Source organism: Triticum urartu, chromosome 7A (assembly GCF_056163025.1).
Source record: "Triticum urartu cultivar PI428250 chromosome 7A, HENAU_Tu73, whole genome shotgun sequence".
Taxonomy (NCBI): Eukaryota; Viridiplantae; Streptophyta; class Magnoliopsida; order Poales; family Poaceae; genus Triticum; species Triticum urartu.
The window spans coordinates 139,217,448-139,237,590 of NC_141879.1; positions in this window are offsets into that span (position 1 = coordinate 139,217,448).

The window sequence follows — 20,143 nt, forward strand, 5'->3', positions numbered from 1 at the left end:
AAAACGATAGCGGTAAATCAGTAAGAGACATCATAGATCGCACCATATCTAGTAAAGTACGATTACGACGTTCGGACACACCATTACGCTGTGGTGTTCCGGGTGGCGTGAGTTGCGAAACTATTCCACAGTTTTTCAAATGTACACCAAACTCGTAACTCAAATATTCTCCTCCACGATCAGATCGTAGAAACTTTATTTTCTTGTTACGATGATTTTCAACTTCACTCTGAAATTCTTTGAACTTTTCAAATGTTTCAGACTTATGTTTCATTAAGTAGATATATCCATATCTGCTTAAATCATCTGTGAAGGTGAGAAAATAACGATATCCGCCACGAGCCTCAATATTCATCGGACCACATACATCGGTATGTATGATTTCCAACAAATCTGTTGCTCTCTCCATAGTACCGGAGAACAGTGTTTTAGTCATCTTGCCCATGAGGCACGGTTCGCAAGTACCAAGTGATTCATAATCAAGTGGTTCCAAAAGTCCATCAGTATGGAGTTTCTTCATGCGCTTTATACCGATATGACCTAAACGACAGTGCCACAAATAAGTTGCACTTTCATTATCAACTCTGCATCTTTTGGCTTCAACATTATGAATATGTGTATTACTACTATCAAGATTCAATAAAAATAGACCACTCTTCAAGGGTGCATGACCATAAAAGATATTACTCATATAAATAGAACAACCATTATTCTCTGATTTAAATGAATAACCGTCTCGCATTAAACAAGATCCAGATATAATGTTCATGCTCAACGGTGGCACCAAATAACAATTATTTAGGTCTAATATTAATCCCGAAGGTAGATGTAGAGGTAGCGTGCCGACCGCGATCACATCGACTTTGGAACCGTTTCCCACGCGCATCGTCACCTCATCCTTTGCCAGTGCCCGCTTACTCCGTAGTCCCTGTTTCGAGTTGCAAATATTAGCAACAGAACCAGTATCAAATACCCAGGTGCTACTGCGAGCTCTAGTAAGGTACACATCAATAACATGTATATCACATATACCTTTGTTCACCTTTCCATCCTTCTTATCTGCCAAATACTTGGGGCAGTTCCGCTTCCAGTGACCAGTCTGCCTGCAGTAGAAGCACTCAGTTTCAGGCTTAGGTCCAGACTTGGGTTTCTTCTCCTGAGCAGCAACTTGCTTGCCGTTCTTCTTGAAGTTCCCCTTCTTCTTCCCTTTGCCCTTTTTCTTGAAACTAGTGGTTTTGTTAACCATCAACACTTGATGCTCCTTTTTGATTTCTACCTCCGCAGCTTTCAGCATTGCGAAGAGCTCGGGAATAGTCTTGTTCATCCCTTGCATATTATAGTTCATCACGAAGCTCTTGTACCTTGGTGGTAGTGATTGGAGAATTCTGTCAATGACGCAATCATCCGGAAGATTAACTCCCAATTGAATCAAGTGATTATTATACCCAGACATTTTGAGTATATGCTCACTGACAGAACTGTTCTCCTCCATCTTGCAGCTATAGAACTTATTGGAGACTTCATATCTCTCAATCCGGGCATTTGCTTGAAATATTAACTTCAACTCCTGGAACATCTCATATGCTGCACGACGTTCAAAACGTCGTTGAAGTCCCGATTCTAAGCCGTAAAGCATGGCACACTGAACTATGGAGTAGTCATCAGCTTTGCTCTGCCAGACGTTCATAACATCTGGTGTTGATCCAGCAGCAGGCCTGGCACCCAGCGGTGCTCCCAGGACGTAATTCTTCTGAGCAGCAATGAGGATAATCCTCAAGTTACGGACCCAGTCCGTGTAATTGCTACCATCATCTTTCAACTTTGCTTTCTCAAGGAACGCATTAAAATTCAACGGAACAACAGCACGAGCCATCTATCTACAATCAACATAAACAAGCAAGATACTATCAGGGACTAAGTTCATGATAAATTTAAGTTCAATTAATCATATTACTAAAGAACTCCCACTTAGATAGACATCCCTCTAATCTTCTAAGTGATTACGTGATCCAAATCAACTAAACCATAACCGATCATCACGTGAGATGGAGTAGTTTTCAATGGTGAACATCGTTTATGTTGATCATATCTACTATATGATTCATGCTCGACCTTTCGGTCTCCGTGTTCCGAGGCCATATCTGCATATGCTAGGCTCGTCAAGTTTAACCTGAGTATTCTGCTTGTGCAAAACTGGCTTGCACCCGTTGTAGATGGACGTAGAGCTTATCACACCCGATCATCACGTGGTGTCTGGGCACGACGAACTTTGGCAACGGTGCATACTCAGGGAGAACACTTCTTGATAATTTAGTGAGAGATCATCTTATAATGCTACCGTCAATCAAAGCAAGATAAGATGCATAAAAAGATAAACATCACATGCAATCAATATAAGTGATATGATATGGTCATCATCATCTTGTGCTTGTGATCTCCATCTCCGAAGCACCATCATGATCACCATCGTCACCGGCGCGACACCTTGATCTCCATCGTAGCATCGTTGTCGTCTCGCCAATCTTATGCTTCCACGACTATCACTACCGTTTACTAATAAAGTAAAGCATTACATCGCGATTGCATTGCACACAATAAAGCGACAACCATATGGCTCCTGCCAGTTGCCGATAACTCGATTAAAAAACATGATCATCTCATACAATAGAATTCAGCATCATGCCTTGACCATATCACATCACAACATGCCCTGCAAAAACAAGTTAGACATCCTCTACTTTGTTGTTGCATGTTTTCCGTGGCTGCTACGGGCTTAAGTAAGAACCAATCTCACCTACGCATCAAAACCACAATGATAGTTTGTCAAATAGACTCCGTTTTAACCTTCGCAAGGACCGGGCGTAGCCATACTTGGTTCAACTAAAGTTGGAGAGACAGTCGCCCGCAAGCCATCTATGTGCAAAGCACGTCGAGGGAACCGGTCTCGCGTAAGCGTACGCGTAAGGTTGGTCCGGGTCGTCTCATCCAACAATACCGCCGAACCAAAGTATGACATGCTGGTAGGCAGTATGACTTGTATCGTCCACAACTCACTTGTGTTCTACTCGTGCATATAACATCAACATAAATAACCTAGGCTCGGATGCCACTGTTGGGTTTCGTAGTAATTTCAAAAAATTTCCTACGCACACGCAAGATCATGTGATGAATAGCAACGAGGGGGAGTGTGTTTTCTACGTACCCAACGCAGACCGACTGCGGAAGCGATGACACGACGTAGAGGAAGTAGTCGTACGTCTTCACGATCCAACCGATCAAGCACCGAAACTACGGCACCTCCGAGTTCGAGCACACGTTCAGCTCGATGACGATCCCCGGACTCCGATCCAGCAAAGTGTCGGGGAAGAGTTCCGTCAGCACGACGGCGTGGTGACGATCTTGATGTACTACAGCAGCAGGGCTTCGCCTAAACTCCGCTACAGTATTATCGAGGAATATGGTGGCAGGGGGCACCGCACACGGTTAAGGAATAGATCACGTGGATCAACTTGTGTGTTTCTGGGGTGCCTCTGCCTCAGTATATAAAGGAGCCAAGGGGAAGGGGGGCGCCGGCCAGGGAGGAGGGCGCAGGAGGAGTCCTACTCCTTCCGGGAGTAGGACTCCCCCCCCAATCCTATTCCAACTAGGATTCCCAAGGGGGGAAAGAGAGAGAGGGGGGCCGGCCACCTTCTCCTAGTCCTAATAGGACTAGGGGAGGGGGAAGGTGCGCAGCCACCCTTGGCTGCCCCTTTCTCCTTTCCACTAAGGCCCATGAAGGCCCATATGGCTCCCGGGGGGTTCCGGTAACCTCCCGGTAACCCGGTAAAATCTCGATTTCACCCGGAACACTTCCGATGTCCAAACATAGGCTTCCAATATATCAATCTTTACGTCTCGACCATTTCGAGACTCCTCGTCATGTCCGTGATCACATCCGGGACTCCGAACAACCTTCGGTACATCAAAATGCATAAACTCATAATATAACTGTCATCGTAACCTTAAGCGTGCGGACCCTACGGGTTCGAGAACAATGTATACATGACCGAGACACGTCTCCTGTCAATAACCAATAGCGGGACCTGGATGCCCATATTGGCTCCTACATATTCTACGAAGATCTTTATTGGTCAGACCGCATAACAACATACGTTGTTCCCTTTGTCATCGGTATGTTACTTGCCCGAGATTCGATCGTCGGTATCCAATACCTAGTTCAATCTCGTTACCGGCAAGTCTCTTTACTCGTTTTGTAATACATCATCTCGCAACTAACTCATTAGCTGTAATGCTTGCAAGGCTTATGTGATGTGCATTACCGAGAGGGCCCAGAGATACCTCTCCGACAATTGGAGTGACAAATCCTAATCTCGAAATACGCCAATCCAACATCTACCTTTGGAGACACCTGTAATGCTCCTTTATAATCACCCAGTTACGTTGTGACGTTTGGTAGCACCCAAAGTGTTCCTCCGGTAAACGGGAGTTGCATAATCTCATAGTCATAGGAACATGTATAAGTCATGAAGAAAGCAATAGCAACATACTAAACGATCGGGTGCTAAGATAATGTAATGGGTCATGTCAATCAGATCATTCAACTAATGATGTGACCTCGTTAATCAAATAACAACTCATTGTTCATGGTCAGGAAACATAACCATCTTTGATTAACGAGCTAGTCAAGTAGAGGCATACTAGTGACACTTTGTTTGTCTATGTATTCACACATGTATTATGTTTCCGGTTAATACAATTCTAGCATGAATAATAAACATTTATCATGATTATAAGGAAATAAATAATAACTTTATTATTGCCTCTAGGGCATATTTCCTTCACGACCTACCTTAAGCTGCACCAAAGGTGTGCCCCCGCATAGGTAAGCTTCTCTCTCGCACTCTACATTTGCATACTTTACCTTGCTTTGGTGAATCTGAAAGATGATGACTACTAAAAGTGTACAAAAGGGAAGGATCGGGAAAAATATGATAGAGTTGAAAACACACCTCTTCCTCTGATGGATGTTTCCAACTACTAGAACTAGATGGTTCCTATATTGAGTTCACCCACTAACCTGCTAGAAAAAGAAAGGACATTTAGCATTCTTAAATAGCAAAAATACATTGCATGTACTTATAAGTTGTAACATGATAAAAAAAATGAAACAATGTTGTGTAGAACTACTCATGTCAGTCTTTTGCTGTTGTAGATTGCAAGGCAAATAGATGGTCCACGGCTAAGCTGTTGATTGCAAGATAAATAGATGGTGCATGGCTAATTTGTTGATTGCAAGGCGGAGAATGTGGCACTACCAGATAGTTCTACATTAATGTTAGAGTGTTACTATCATGCACTACAAAAAATACACTTCCGTGATGATACGTGTTTGTCACAGTAGGTCACGTTTTCTTTCATGCATGTACATCCATGACAAATTTACGACAGAATCAAGATAGCCATACCTGTGCTGTCATAGAAGTGTTCCATGACATTACTAAAATTATCATCATGGAAGTGTCCACTTGTCGGTGTCAAAACCGGTGGATCTTAGGTAGGGGGTCCCGAACTGTGTGTCTAAGGCGGATGGTAACAGGAGGCAGGGGACACGATGTTTACCCAGGTACGGGCCCTCTCGATGGAGGTAATACCCTACGTCCTGCTTGATTGATCTTGATGATTTGAGTATTACAAGAGTTGATCTACCATGAGATCGTAGAGGCTAAACCCTAGAAGCTAGCCTATGGTATGATTGTATGTTGTCATACGGACTAAACCCTCCGGTTTATATAGACACCGGAGGGGGCTAGGGTTACACAGAGTCGGTTACGAGGGAGGAGATTTACATATCCATATTTCCAAGTTTGCCTTCCACGCCAAGGAGAACCCCATCCGGACACGGGACGAAGTCTTCAATCATGTATCTTCATAGTCCAACAGTCCGGCCAAAGGATATAGTCTGGCTGTCCGGAGACCCCCTAATCCAGGACTCCCTCAGTAGCCCCTGAACCAGGGTTCAATGACGATGAGTCCGGCGCGCAGTTTTGTCTTCGGCATTGCAAGGCGGGTTCTTCCTCCAAATACTCCATAGAAGATTTTGAACACAAGCATAGTGTCCGGCTCTGCAAAACAAGTTCCACATACCACCGTAGAGAGAATAATATTTCCACAAATCCAATCATACCACGGCCCGGTCATTACTCGAGCCGTTTTTCTCAACCAACTACTGCATATATCGTGAGGTGGTTTCCTTGGCATGTCTTGTCGAAGTAGAGATCATGTCCCCTTATCACGGGATTCTCATCAATACGGATGTGGGTAACCCAACCACGCCATCAATTACGGCACCTGGGGAATGAGAGGTTTTACCAGGTGAATGGGGAGGTGCGTCGCCTCTTCCACCCCTATAAAGGGACAAGGATTCACTGTTTTCACCCACGCCTTCTTCCCGATTCATTCCCTTCTGCTCAGGCTCCAGCGCCCAAGCATTCACCTTCTCTGCCCACAAAACGTCTTCCAAAGATGCCCGGATCCAGAGCATGAGGCAAATGGATGGCCTCTACCGTCCGAGAGAAGGATATCAAAAAGCTTCGGGAGGCCGGGTATCTGGCCAAGAAAATCAGCCACCGTCTCCCGACGGCGGGACAGATCGTCCCCACTCCGGAACCCCCTGAGAGGGTTGTATTCCTCCCTCATTTTGTCCGCGGGCTAGGGTTTCCCCTCCACCCGTTCATTCGTGGCATCATGTATTATTATGGGATCGATCTTCATGATCTGTTCCCTAATTCAACATCTCGACATTCATTGTCGTGTGCGAGGCTTTTCTCCGTATTTCGCCGCACTTCGGTTTATGGCTGAAGGTTTTTAATGTGAAGCCCAAGGTGGTGGGCGGCGAACACGCCGAGTGCGGGGGCGCTATGGTGAGCAAGATACCTAGCGTCATATGGCCAACGGAAACCTTTAATGATTCTGTCAAGGAGTGGCAGCAGCAGTGGTTTTATATCACTGAGCTGTGCGGCAAGGAATGGGCCACCGCTCCCGAGTTTCGATCCGGCGCCCCTCTACGGCTTACATCCTGGATTAAGAAAGGCCTGGACTAGTCCTCGTCCGACGAACTGTCGGTGCTCCGGACGCGCGTTAAAGATATGGGAGATAAGAACATTGAACTTGTCAACGTAGTCCAGGTGATGTTAGTTCGCCTGGTACTGCCTTGTCAACACCAGACTTGCAATCTATGGGAATTCGATCCGGCTAGGCACCAAACCTTGCGAGGGTTCTTCGGCTCCTCGCACAAGGACATTTGGAAGGTGCTTTTCAAGTCCAGCAAATCATGGCCAGACTCCGCCGAGGACCGCAGGTACCAACTGTCCCGCCCTGCAAGTTCAGTGAGTTTATCCAACTTTTCTATCTGCATGACCCAAAGGAAGCGCTTAACGCGTGTTTATTGAACTCTCCCAGGGCTGGACGTAGAAGGCGGAGCGGATCCATTGTCTGGCCCCGCTGCCCGAAGACCCGGCCATCCCACTTCTGACGAATATGCTGGTCCCGGCGCCTTACAAGGTGCCGAAGAAGATGGCTGAGAAGGAGGCCAAAAAGACCCGGGGCGGCCTTCATCGCCGCGGCACTTCGGACACAGTATCCGAAGGTTCTGGTGCCCATTACGCCTCCGAAGAGGACGAAGAGGAGGAGGAAGATGAATCCCATGCGGGGGGAAGAAGGAAGAGGACGGCCTCCGCACCCTTGGAGGCCGAACTGCCCAAAAGGGGAAGGGCTCCTCTTCCGGAGGAGCCCACTGCCGCCGCCGACAGCGGCCCGGCATGGGATCGCAGGGCCCAGCCCCTGGTGAACTCGTAAGTATATAAAATCTGAGTACGTTTAAGCATCCACTCATCGTGGCTTAGTATTTTAGCCTGTGAGGTCCCGTACCAAACAATCCTCATTGGAGGACCTGCTGAGCTCAAATGCTATGGAGAGCGGGACGCCCCCAAAGGCCCCTTCCTCCAAACAGGTGCATAACACTGAGGCTTTGTCCTAGAAGGACTCCGGCCAAGTAGGAAAGGAAGAAACCGTGAAGGCGGCGCCTTGAGGTCAAACAGCAGGGGCCGGACACGTGGGGAAAAAGATTCCCATGGGGTCTGACGGCGGGGGCGATCCTGAGTTCGGCTCCCCACCGGATGCGATTCCAGAGACCTATACGGCTCCAGAATCAAGAAGGCAGCCTCCTTCGGCTGGAGGGGGCGTGCCTGTTCCGTTGGTGACCTCTGTCCATCCAGAAGTGTCGGATGCTTTGTTGGTGGCACTACAAGACGCCTCCATCGTTGATGAACACCGTGCCCTTATGGGTGCGGTGATTGAGAAGATTCGGTCGACTGAGAGTGGACTGAACGAAGCCTGTATCAGCCTTATAAGAGGCTTTGAGGTATGTTTTATGAGTTGTCGAAGAGTGTCATAGTATAGATAGTAGCCCCTGATACACTGTTCGGAGAAAGAAAGAACCGGACAGGGGATCGAATTGATGATAGCTACCTCTTGAGCACTGCGTTGGTTTTCCCCGAAGAGGAAGGGATGATGCAGCAAAGTAGCATAAGTATTTCCCTCGGTTTTTGAGAACCAATGTATCAATCCTGTAGGAGGCTACGCGCGAGTCCCTCGTACCTGCACAAAACAAATAAATCTTCGCAACCAACGCAAATAGGGGTTGTCAATCCCTATAAGGCCACTTATGAGAGTGAGATCTGATAGATATGATAAGATAATATTTTTGGTATTTTTGTGATAAAGATGCAAAGTAAAATAAAGGCAAAGTAAATAGCAAAGGAAATAACTAAGTAGTAGGAGATTAATATGATGAAGATAGACCCGGGGCCATAGGTTTCACTAGTGGATTCTCTCGAGAGCATAAGTATTCTATGGTGGGTGAACAAATTACTGTTGAGCAATTGACAGAATTGAGCATAGTTATGAGAATATCTAGGTATGATCATGTATATAGGCATCACGTCCGAGACAAGTAGACCGACTCCTGCCTATATCTACTACTATTACTCCAATCATCGACCGCTATCCAGCATGCATCTGGAGTATTAAGTTAAAAACAGAGTAACACGTTAAGCTAGATGACATGATGTAGAGGGATAGACTCATGCAATATGAAGAAAACCCCATCTTGTTATCCTCGATGGCAACAATACAATACATGCCTTGCTGCCCCTACTGTCACTGGGAAAGGACACCGCCAGATTGAACCCAAAGCTAAGTACTTCTACCATTGCAAGAAAGATCAATCTAGTAGGCCAAACCAAACTGATAATTCGAAGAGACTTGCAAAGACAACCAATCATACATACAAGAATTCAGAGAAGATTCAAATATTATTCATAGATAGACTTGATCATAAACCCACAATTCATCGATCTCAACAAACACACCGCAAAAAGAAGATTACATCGAATAGATCTCCACAAGAGAGGGGGAGAACATTGTATTGAGATCCAAAAAGAGAGAAGAAGCCATCTAGCTACTAACTATGGACCAGTAGGTCTGAGGTAGACTACTCACACTTCATCGGAGGGGCTATGATCGATGCCCCCTCCGGCGGAGCTCCGGAACAGGCCCCAAGATGGGATCTCGTGGATACAGAAAGTTACGGCGGTGGAATTAGGGTTTTGGCTCCGTTTCTAATCGTTTGGGGGTACGTAGGTATATATAGGAGGAAGGAGTACGCCGGTGGAGCAACATGGGGCCCACGAGGGTGGAGGGCGCACCTGGGGGGGTAGGCGCGCCACCTACCTCGTGGCCTCCTCTTTTCTTTCTTGACGTAGGGTCCAAGTCTCCCGGGTCTTGTTCGTTGAGAAAATCACGTTCCCGAAGGTTTCATTCCGTTTGGACTCCGTTTGATATTCCTTTTCTTCGAAACCCTAAATTAGGCAAAAAAAACAGCATTTCTGGGCTAGGCCTCCGGTTAATTGGTTAGTCACAAAAATAATATAAAAGTGGATAATGAAGCCCAATAATGTCCAAAATAGTAGATAATATAGCATGGAGCAATCAAAAATTATAGATACGTTGGAGACGTATCAAGCATCCCCAAGCTTAATTCCTGCTCGTCCTCGAGTAGGTAAATGATAAAAACAGAATTTTTGATGCGGAGTGCTACTTGGCATAATTTTAAGGTAATTCTTCTTAATTGTGGTATGAATATTCAGATCCGAAAGATTCAAGACAAAAGTTCATATTGACATAAAAATAATAATACTTCAAGCATACTAACTAAGCAATTATGTCTTCTCAAAATAACATGGCCAAAGAAAGTTCATCCCTACAAAATCATATGGTTTAGTCATGTTTCATTTTCGTCACACAAGAATGCTCTCATCATGCACAACCGCGATGACAAGCCAAGCAATTGTTTCATACTTTAGTAATCCCAATCCTATAAACTTTCACGCAATATATAAGAGCGAGCCATGGACATAGCACTACGGGTGGAATAGAATATAATGAGGGGGTTATGTGGAGAAGACAAAAAAAGGAGAAAGTCTCACATCAATGAGGCTAATGACTGGGCTATGGAGATGCCCACCGATTGATGTTAATGCAAGGAGTAGGGATTGCCATGCAACGGATGCACTAGAGCTATAAATGTATGAAAGCTCAACAAAAGAAACTAGTGGGTGTGCATCCAACTTGCTTGCTCACGAAGACCTAGGGCACTTGAGGAGGCCCATTGTTGGAATATACAAGCCAAGTTCTATAATGGAAAATTCCCACTAGTATATGAAAGTGACAAAACAAGAGACTCTCTATCATGAAGATTATGGTGCTACTTTGAAGCACAAGTGTGGCAAAGGATAGTAACATTGTCCCTTCTCTCTTTTTCTCTCATTATTCTTTTGGGCCTTCTCTTTTTTATGGCCTTTCTCTTTTTTATGGCCTTTCTCTTTTTTTCCTCACTTGGTACAATGCTCTAGAAAATGATGATCGTCACACTTCTATTTATTTACAACTCAATGATTACAACTGGATACTAGAACAAAAGATGACTCTATATGAATGCCCCGGCGGTGTTCCGGGATATGCAATGGACCAAGAGTGACATGTATGAAAGAATTATGAACGGTGGCTTTGCCACAAATACTATGTCAACTACATGATCATGTTAAGCAATATCACAATAATGAATGTGTCATGATGAACGAAATTACGGAAAGTTGCATGGCAATATATCTCGGAATGGCTATGGAAATGCCATAATAGGTAGGTATGGTGGCAGTTTTGAGGAAGATATAAGGAGGTTTATGTGTGAAAGAGCGTATCACATCACGGGGTTTGGATGCACCGGCGAAGTTTGCACCAACTCTCAATGTGAGAAAGGGCAATGCAGGGTACCGAAGAGGCTAGCAAGGATGGAAGGGTGAGAGTGCGTATAAGACATGGACTCAACATTAGTCATAAAGAACTCACATACTTATTGCAAAAATCTGCAAGTCATCAAAAACCTCGGTACTACGTGCATGCTCCTAGGGGGATAGATTGGTAGGAAAAGACCATCGCTCGTCCCCGACCGCCACTCATAAGGAAGACAATCAAATAATACCTCATGTTTCAAATTTGTTGCATAATGTTTACCATACATGCATGCTACGGGACTTGCAACTTCAACACAAGCATTTCTTAATTTCACAACTACTCAACTAGCACGACTTTGATATTATTACCTCCATATCTCAAAACAATCATCAAGCATCAAACTTCTCTTAGTATTCAAAACACTCCTAAGAAAATTTTACTAACTTTGAATACCTAGCATATTAGGATTTTAAGCAAATTACCATGCTATTAAGACTCTCAAAATAATCTAAGTGAAGCATGAGAGATCAATAGTTTCTATAAAACAAATCCACCACCGTGCTCTAAAAGATATAAGTGAAGTACTAGAGCAAAAATTATATAACTCAAAAGATATAAGCGAAGCACATAGAGTATTCTAACAAATTCCAAATCATGTATGGCTCTCTTAAAAGGTGTGTACAGCAAGGAGGATTGTGGTAAACTAAAAATCAGAGACTCAAATAATACAAGACGCTACAAGAAAAACACATATCATGTGGCGAATAAAAATATAGCTCCAAGTAAATTTACCGATAGAAGTAGACAAAACAGGGGATACCTTCCGAGGAATCCCCAAGGATTGGCTTTTAGGTGTCCTTAGATTATCTTGGGGTGCCATGGGCATCCCCAAGCTTAGGTTCTTGCAACTCCTTGTTCCATAATCCATCAAATCTTTACCCAAAACTTGAAAACTTCACAACACAAAACTTAAAGTAGAAAATCTCGTGAGCTCCGTTAGCGAAAGAAAATAAAACACCACTTCAAGGTACTGTAATGAACTCATTATTTATTTATATTCGTGTTATAACTACTGTATTACACCTTCTCTATGGTTTATAAACTATTTTACTAGCCATAGATTCATCAAAATAAGCAAACAACACACGAAAAACAGAATCTGTCAAAAACAGAACAGTCTGTAGTAATCTGTAGCTAGCGCGAGATCTGGAACCCCAAAATTTCTAAAATAAATTGATGGACGTGAGGAATTTATCTATTAATCATCTTAAAAAATAATTAACTAAATATCACTTTCCAAATAAAAATGACAGCAGTTCTCGTGAGCGCTAAAGTTTCTGTTTTTTACAGCAAGTGTAACAAGACTTTCCCCAAGTCTTCCCAACGGTTCTACTTGGCACAAACACTAATTAAACACAAAAAACACAACCAAAACACAGGCTAGATAAATTATTTATTACTAAACAGGAGCAAAAATCAAGGAATAAAAATAAAATTGGGTTGCCTCCCAACAAGCGCTATCGTTTAACGCCCCTAGCTAGGCAAGCCAGAATAGATCTAGGTATTGCCATCTTTGGTAGGCAATCCATAAGTGGCTCTCATAATAGATTCATAAGGTAATTTAATTTTATTTCTAGGAAATTGTTCCATGCCTTTCCTTAATGGAAATTGTAATCTAATATTTCCTTCCTTCATATCAATAATTGCACCAATCGTTCTAAGGAAAGGTCTACCAAGAATAATAAGACATGAAGGATTGCAATCTATGTCAAGAACAATAAAATCTACGGGCACATAATTCATATTTGCAACAATAAGAACATCATTAACTCTTCCCATAGGTTTTTAATAGTGGAATCCGCAAGGTGCAAGTTTAGAGAGCAATCATCAAAATCACGGAAACCTAACAAATCACACGAAGTCTTTGGAATCGTGGAAACACTAGCACCCAAATCACATAAAGCATAGCATTCATGATCTTTGATTTTAATTTTAATAGTTGGTTCCCACTCATCATAAAGTTTTCTAGGGATAGAAACTTCCAATTCATGTTTTTCTTCATAAGATTGCATCAAGGCATCAATGATATGTTTAGTAAACGCTTTATTTTGACTATAAGCATGAGGAGAATTTTGCATGGATTGCAACAAGGAAATACAATCAATAAAAGAGCAATTTTCATAGTTAAATTCCTTGAAATCCATAATAGTGGGTTTAGCAACATCTAGGGTTTTAATTTCTTCAATCCCACTTTTATCAAATTTAGCATCAAGATCAACAAATTCCGAATTCTTAGAACGCCTTCTAGGTAAAGGTGGATCATATTCAGTCCCATAATTATCAAGATTCATATTGCAAAACAAAGATTTAATAGGGGACACATCAATAACTTTTAGATCTTCATCTTTATTTTCATAGGAACTAGAAGAACACACTCTTATAAAGGCATCTTTCTTAGCACGCATCCTAGCGGTTCTTTATTTGCACTCATCAATGGAAATTCTCATGGCTTTGAGAGACTCATTGATATCATGCTTAGGTGGAATAGATCTAAGTTTCAAAGAATCAACATCAAGAGAAATTCTATCAACGTTCCTAGCCAAATCATCAATCTTAAGCATTTTTTACTTCAATCATAGCATTAAAATTCTTTTGCAAATTAATAAATTCTTTAATATTAGATTCAAAATCAGAGGGCATATTATTATAATTTCCATAAGAATTGTTGTAGGAATTACCATAATTACTAGAGGGATTACTAGGATAAGCCCTAGGGTTGAAATTTCCTCTATACGCGTTGTTACCAAAATTGTTCCTACCAACAAAATTCACATCCATAGATTCATTATTATTCTCAATCAAAGTAGACAAGGGCATATCATTAGGATCAGAAGAAACACTCTTATTAGCAAATAATTTCATAAGTCCATCCATCTTTCCACTCAAAACATTAATTTCTTCTATCGCATGCACCTTTTTATTAGTAGATCTTTTAGTATGCCATTGAGAATAATTAACCATAATATTAACCATAAAAGTGCCTCCCGTGGCCAAATCTAAAAGATTTCTATAAGCAAAATTCAATCCGGCATAAAAATTCTGAACAATCATCCACAAATTTAAACCATGAGTAGGGCAATTACGTATCATTAATTTCATTCTGTCCCAAGCTTGTGAAACATGTTCATGATCAAGTTGCTTAAAATTCATAATATCGTTTCTAAGAGACATGATCTTAGCGGGAGGAAAATACTTAGAGATAAAAACATCTTTGCACTTATTTCATGAATCAATACTATTTTTAGGCAAAGACGAAAACCAAGATTTAGCACGATCTCTAAGCAAAAAAGGAAATAGCTTCAATTTAACAATATCATTATCCACATCTTTCTTATTTTGCATGTCACACAAATCAACGAAGCTATTTAGATGGGTGGCGGCATCTTCACTAGGAAGGCCAGAAAACAGATCTTTCATGACAAGATTCAGCAAAGCAGTATTAATTTCACAAGATTTAGCATCGGTAAGAGGATCAATCGGAGTGCTAATAAAATTATTGTTGTTGGTATTGGTGAAGTCACACAATTTAGTATTATCTTGAGCCATCGTGACAAGCAAGCAAACTAACACATGAGCAAACAAAAAGCAAGCGGGCAAAAAGAGGCAAATAGAGAAAGAGAGGGAGGATAGAGAGAGAGAGGGCAAATAAAACGGAAAGGGTGAAGTGGGGGAGAAGAAAACGAGAGGCAAATGGAAAATAATGTAATGCGGGAGATAAGGGTATGTGATGGGTACTTGGTATGTTGACTTTTGCGTAGACCTCCCCGGCAACGGCGCCAGAAATCCTTCTTGCTACCTCTTGAGCACTGCGTTCGTTTTCCCCGAAGAGGAAGGGATGATGCAGCAAAGTAGCGTAAGTATTTCCCTCAGTTTTTGAGGACCAAGGTATCAATCCAGTAGGAGGCTACGCGCGAGTCCCTCGTACTTGCACAAAACAAATAAATCCTCGCAACCAACGCAAATAGGGGTTGTCAATCCCTATAAGGCCACTTACGAGAGTGAGATCTGATAAGATAATATTTTTGGTATTTTTGTGATAAAGATGCAAAGTAAAATAAAGGCAAAGTAAATAGCAAAGGAAATAACTAAGTAGTAGGAGATTAATATGATGAAGATAGACCCGGGGGCCATAGGTTTCACTAGTGGATTCTCTCGAGAGCATAAGTATTCTACGGTGGGTGAACAAATTACTGTTGAGCAATTGACAGAATTGAGCATAGTTATGAGAATATCTAGGTATGATCATGTATATAGGCATCATGTCCGAGACAAGTAGACCGACTCCTGCTTGCATCTACTACTTTTACTCCACTCAACGACCGCTATCCAGCATGCATCTAGAGTATTAAGTTAAAAACAGAGTAACGCCTTAAGCAAGATGACATGATGTAGAGGAATAGACTCATGCAATATGAAGAAAACCCCATCTTGTTATCCTTGATGGCAACAATGCAATACGTGCCTTGCTGCCCCTGATGTCACTGGGAAAGGACACCACAAGATTGAACACAAAGCTAAGCACTTCTCCCGTTGCAAGAAAGATCAATCTAGTAGGCCAAGCCAAACTGATAATTCGAAGAGACTTGCAAAGATAACCAATCATACATAAAAGAATTCAGAGAAGATTCAAATATTACTCATAGATAGACTTGATCATAAACCCACAATTTATCGATCTCAACAAACACACCGCAAAAAGAAGATTACATCGAATAGATCTCCACAAGAGAAGGAGAGAACATTGTATTGATATCCAAAAAGAGAGAAGAAGCCATCTAGCTACTAACTATGGACCCGTAGGTCTGAGGTAGACTACTCACACTTCATCGGAGGGGCTATGGTGTTGATTTAGAATCCCTCCGTGATTGATGCCCCCTCCAGCGGAGCTCCGGAACAGGCGCCAAGATGGGATCTTGATACGTCCCCAACGTATCTATAATTTTTGATTGCTCCATGCTATATTATCTACTGTTTTGGACTATATTGGGCTTTATTTTCCACTTTTATATTATTTTTGGGACTAACCTATTAACCGGAGGCCCAGCCGAGAATTGCTGTTTTTTTGCCTATTTCAGTGTTTCGAAGAAACGGAATTTCAAACGAAGTCCAAACGGAATAAAACCTTCGGGAACGTGATTTTCTCACCCAACGTGATCCAGGAGACTTGGACCCTACGCCAAGGAACAAAAGAGGCAGTCACGAGGGTGGGCGGCGCCCCCCCTAGGGCGCACCCCCTACCTCGTGGGCCCCACGGAGCTCCACCGACGTACTCCTTCCTCCTATATATACATACGTACCCCCAAACAATCAGAACAGGAGCCAAAAACCTAATTCCACCGCTGCAACTTTCTGCATCCACGAGATCCCATCTTGGGGCCTATTCCAGAGCTCCGCCGGAAGAGGGCTGTCATCACGGAGGGCTTCTACATCATCATAGCCTCTCCGATGAAGTGTGAGTAGTTTACCTTAGACCTTCGGGTCCATAATTAGTAGCTAGATGGCTTCTTCTCTCTTTTTGGATCTCAATACAAAATTCTCCCCCTCTCTTGTGGAGATCTATTTAATGTAATCTTCTTTTTGCGGTGTGTTTGTTGAGACCGACGAATTGTGGGTTTATGATCAAGTCTATCTATGAATAATATTTGAATCTTCTCTGAATTCTTTTATGTATGATTGGTTATCTTTGCAAGTCTCTTCGAATTATCCGTTTGGTTTGGCCAACTAGATTGGTAGTTCTTGCCATGGGAGAAGTGCTTAGCTTTGGGTTCGATCTTGCGGTGTCCTTTCCCATTGACAAAAGGGGCAGCAAGGCACGTATTGTATCATTGCGATCGAGGATAACAAGATGGGGTTTATTTCATATTGCATGAATTTATCTCTCTACATCTTGTCATCTTGCCTAAGGCGTTACTCTATTTTTAACTTAATACTCTAGATGCATGCTGGATAGCGGTCGATGAGTGGAGTAATAGTAGTAGATGCAGAATTGTTTCGATCTACTTGTCCTGGACGTGATGCCTATATACATGATCATGCCTAGATATTCTCATAACTATGCTCGATTCTGTCAATTTCTCAACAGTAATTTGTTCACCAACCGTAGAATACTTATGCTCTTGAGAGAAGCCACTAGTGAAACCTATGGCCCCCGGGTCTATTCTCATCATATCAATCTCCATCACTTTAATCTTGCTTTGCTTTTTACTGTGCTTTTACTTTTTACTTTGCATCTTTATACCAAAAATACCAAAAATATTATATCTATCAGATCTCACTCTCGTAAGTGACCGTGAAGGGATTGACAGCCCCTAATCGCATTGGTTGCGAGTAGTTATCGTTTTGTGCAGGTACGAGGGACTTGAGCGTGGCCTCCTACTGGATTGATACCTTGGTTCTCAAAAACTGAGGGAAATACTTACGCTACTCTGCTGCATCATCCCTTCCTCTTCGGGGAAAACCAACGCAAGCTCAAGACGTAGCAAGAAGGATTTCTGGCGCCGTTGCCGGGGAGTCTATGCAAAAAGTCAACATACCAAGAACCCATCACAATCTCTATCTCTTGCATTACATTATTTGCCATTTGCCTCTCGTTTTCCTCTCCCCCACTTCACCCTTGCCGTTTTATTCGCCCTCTCTCTCTCTATCCTCCCTCTCTATTTGCCTCTTTTTCCCGTTTGCTCTTGTTTGCTCGTGTGCTAGTTTGTTTGCTTGTCGCCATGGCTAGTCTCATCTCTTCCCCGTTGTCTCCTAAGAGTGAAGTTCTAAATTTTAAAAAAGGGAGGGAGAAAATCTAAAATATGCTTGGTATAGAATTTGCAATGCTCAAAATAGATCTAGGAGGAAGCAATCTACCTTAGTTCTTCTCCGCAATTTTTATGTAGGTGTTAATCCTTGGTATAGATATATCCTTGATACCATTACCGGAGGGAACTTCTTTGGTAGCCATACTTTTGATTCTTATAATGCTATGCTAAATTTATTTGGCTCACCACCTCTTTTGGTTAATGGAACCATGTTAACTTTAGAGCGTGTTATGCAAAGACTTGAAATTATTGAAAATAAAGTTGCTACTATTGAATTAATTGAAAATCTAGATAAAAAGATCCACAATCAAATTACTCAATATGGATCTAAGGTAGGAATGACTCTAAAAAATATTAAGGAAAAGGGACCCATAGTTAATGAGAAGATAAACTTAGATTCTACTAGAATTGATAAACTTGAGGGTATCATTACAAACTTGGGAACCGCTTTTTCTCCCGTAAAGAATACTCCAAGTCCTCCTACTAAAATTGCCAAGCTTATGTATTTTCCTAAAAAATAAGGGTGAATCATCTAGTAAGGAAACTGCGGATCTTAAATCTATAAGTATTCATCCTAATCTTTTTGCTATCATTAAGGAACCGATTGCTACAAATGAATTTTTCGATCTTATGCCTAAAAGTTTGATAATCACTAGAAAGAAAGAAGTTCCTAAGGGAAATAGATGCCTCATTGAAGAATTGCCTACCAAAGATGGCAATACCTAGATCTATCCTCGCTTTTATGCCTAGCTAGGGGCGTTAAACGATAGCGCTTGTTGGGAGGCAACCCAATTTTATTTTTATTCCTTGCTTTTTGCTCCTGCTTAGTAATAAATAAATTATTTAGCCTCTGTTTTGGTTGTGTTTTTGTGTTTAATTAGTGTTTGTGCCCAGTAGAACCGTTGGGAAGACTTGGGGAAAGTCTTGTTGAACTTGCTGTAAAAAACAGAAACTTTAGCGCTCACGAGAACTTCTGTCATTTTTATTTGAAGAGTGCTATTTAGTTAATTCTTTTTGAAGATGATTAATAGATAAATTAGTCACGTCCAGAAATTTATTTTAGAATTTTTGGGGTTCCAGATATTGCGCTAGCTACAGATTACTACAGACTGTTCTGTTTTTACAGATTCTGTTTTTCGTGTGTTGTTTGCTTAGTTTGATGAATCTATGGTTAGTAAAATAGTTTATAATCCATAGAGAAGTTGTAATACAGTAGGTTTAACACCAATATAAATAAAGAATGAGTTCATTACAGTACCTTGAAGTGGTCTTTTGTTTTATTTCGCTAACGGAGCTCACGAGTTTTCTATTTTGAGTTTTGTGTTGTGAAGTTTTCAAGTTTTGGGTGAATTCTTTTGATGGATCATGGAACAAGGAGTGGCAAGAGCCTAAGCCTGGGGATGCCCATGTCACCCCAAGATAATCCAGGGACACCAAAAAGTCAAAGCTTGGGGATGCCCCGGAAGGCATCCCCTCTTTCGTCCACTTCCATCGGTAATTTACTTGGAGCTATATTTTTATTCACCAACATGATATGTGTTTTGCTTGGAGCGTCTTGTATTATTTGTGTCTTTGTTTCTTAGTATGCCACAATCATAATTGCTGTACACACCTTTTGAGAGAGCCATACATGAATTAAAATTTGATAGAATACTCTATGTGCTTCACTTATATCTTTTGAGCTAAGTAGTTTTGCTCTATGTGCTTCACTTATATCTTTCGAGCTAAATAGTTTTGCTCTATGTTCTTCACTTATATCTTTTGAGTGTTATAATTTTGCTCTATGTGCTTCACTTAGATCTTTTAGAGCACGGTGGTGGATTTGTTTTAAAGAAACTATTGATCTCTCATGCTACACTTAAATTATTTTGAGAGTCTCTTAATAGCATGGTAATTTGCTTAATAATAATATGCTTGGTATTCAAGATTTG